This window comes from Penaeus monodon, unplaced genomic scaffold (genome assembly GCF_015228065.2).
Source record: "Penaeus monodon isolate SGIC_2016 unplaced genomic scaffold, NSTDA_Pmon_1 PmonScaffold_4307, whole genome shotgun sequence".
Lineage (NCBI taxonomy): Eukaryota > Metazoa > Arthropoda > Malacostraca > Decapoda > Penaeidae > Penaeus > Penaeus monodon.
Genome location: NW_023659118.1, coordinates 2,996 through 5,990, shown reverse-complemented (window position 1 = coordinate 5,990; position 2,995 = coordinate 2,996).

Genomic DNA, 2,995 nt, shown 5'->3' with positions numbered 1-2,995 from the left:
ACATTTTTTTTTTTTAACCGTAGTTCATGTTTTAAACCCCCTGGTCACAAATGATATTAATTGTATTTCATGTTGTGAGCCTCTTGGAGTGAGTACGTGGGATGGTCCCATTCCTTTCACGGAGAAATGCCGGTGGTTTACTTTTTTAGGGATCATTTTCTATTTATCTGGTTGGAACAGCACTGACTTGGTGCTTTCCACCAATGGCTAGGTAGGTATCAAGTAATTCCTTGCTCAATGGATCACGCCCGGCCGGTGACTCGAAACCTCAACTCAATTGGCATCGTGCAGTCTTAAAAGTCCATGCTCTAATCACTCGCGCCGCGGCCTTAATGCCCTGTCCTACAAAGGATGTTGGCGATCATGGATTTCATGATTTTTTGCAATTTAGACGGGGGTTTGCCGTTGCCTTCCTCCCGGTGTTTTTTTTGTATCGAGTCACCATCTCTATTTAACCGGCTAGCGGTTTTTCCCGGTAGCGGCCAAGCGGCAATCGGGTGAAGTTCCTTGCCCAAGGAACAACGCGCGGCCGGTGACTCGACCGTTGAACTCAATTTGCCGTGTGCAGTCTTTAGTCCGATGCTCTAACCACTCGGATACCCGCGGCCTCGTACATACAATTTATACAAATATACATATGTTATATGTATATTTATGTTGCTCGAGCATACACACGTCACATACATACATATATGTATGTATATATTGTAAAGGTGTTTATATATCCGAGATATATATCTAGAGAGATAGATCGATAGATAAGAAAATATAAAGGTCACACACACACAAACACACACACATACAATCACACACACACACACACACACAACACACACAAACACACACACACACACACACACACACACACACATATAAAATATATATATATATATATATATATATATATATAATATATTATATTCGCAGGTTAGAAAATATTGGTAGGAGGCATTTATCACATGATTCTTATTTATTCATTTTTATTGTAGACAGGGCTGCATTGGATGGAAATCAAAACAGATTTGCATTGCTCGTTCTACAAATAAAAAAATATTTATTTACTGGACTTTGGTTGGCAGAATATGCTTAAGTTTTGATGCATATTGATACATATACATCCAGTACAGTCATGCTATTTCGATTTTATTTTTGAAGGATTAACCTTTTTCTTCTTTTCTTTTCGAATTTATAAAAAGGTCTCTTGTACTCGATAGCAAAGCTCACGTTCGATCACAAAACCTTATATATATATATTAATTATTAAATTTTATATATAATATAATATATATATATATAAAACCTGTGGGTTCCGTCGTCAGGCCAGGGCAACCATTGGCCTTGTCCGTCGTAGAATTGCTGACTTTGCATGTTTTGCAATATGAATGGCAGAACTCTGAAAGGTGGGTTGTTTTCCCTTAAGATTTTTGTTTCATTGTGTAGCAAATACTAAACTATTGTCTTTTTAATTTCGTTTGTTTGGGAATAAGCATGGCGTGAAAATTTAATGAAAACATATTACTGAATTTCTTTCCCATCCACGGATGTCCCATCACGTGCTTGAAGTCGAGAATCAGGGTGATTGACGGAAACCCCCCTAGCGGATCTAAGCAATCTAATGGGGAGGGTGTACGGGGGGAGGACGTGTGCGAGGGGGCATGGGACGGATGTTTGGTGTGCCCGAATTTGAATAAGATTTTACTTTTTCAATTATTTTGGCCTTAAACTGAAGGCAGTTAATTCTACCCAAACTATTGCTTCTTCTAGTGACACTGGGGAGACTGTGAACAGGTCACCGATTTGAGTTTACACATGCACGTCCAAACTCTACAAGGAAATATGGTGGTTGTGTGTATGTGCGTCTGTTTGTGTGTATATATATGTATATATATATTTGTACAAATATATGCTACATATTGAAAATTACATATATCACATATATATTTATATATATTACATAAAGAATAATAAATCACTCTTCCGCGGTGACACTATGGAAAAAAACCAACAATGCAATAAATATAGTTTTTTGCATTGTGAATTTTTCTTCCATATATTCATATGCATAAATTATTTTTATATATAAATATAGTAATGTTTATACAGGATATATATGTATATATGTATATATACATATATATAATTCTTTTGCAGTTTCTCTCTTTCAGAGAAAGGCAATGAAGGGTAGTGATCACCTCAGTATGTGGGTAAAGAGTCATTGAAATGCCAAAGTGTGGCAAAAGTTGCTTCTGACTAAAGTTTTTTCCCCCTGTTTAAAGTGTGGTGGAACAGGTTGGGGACCTTATGAGAACAGGGGGGTGGGGAGGTAGCTAGCATGTGTCTCTCGGGCATTCTGCGTCTAGTGACTCCCCAATCATGAAGACCATTGATTTCAAGTCTTAGACACTTCAAGCTTGTGGCTGGGATCTAGTGAGATAGAATGAAACTTGATAGGAAGCAAAAGTGATCAGTTTATGTGGGCAACAGTTTCGTCATTTCGCGCAGTTTTTCTTTGTATGGAGGATCGTACATGACTACTGAACGGTCGCCCTTCAAAGCCAGAATTTAAAATCTGAACTAATTCTCCACAACTCCGAATAACAGTCTTCTGAACTCACACACACACACACACACACGTGCCATATATATTGGATGTTGTGTGTGTGTGTGTGTGTGTGTTCGAACTGTTATTCTGAGTTGTGCGATAATTTAGTTCAGATTTTAATTCACGTATCACATCTGACGTATTAGCTGCGGTTTTCTCTTTTCCCTGACCAGTTTAGGATCTAAGGAAAGTATGAAAGAAAATGTATGTCTATTTTGCGGCCATCAGTTTGTTTGGAATTGTTTAGCTCCAGACTAAATTTAAATTGGATCATTAATTTGGCACAGACGTGAGTATCAATGGAATGTATTGAGCTGTGTGCGTCGTACACTAAGGTCATGGCATGCTGTGTAAGACAGAGAGATTTACAGCAACATCAAAATTCAGAAGCAA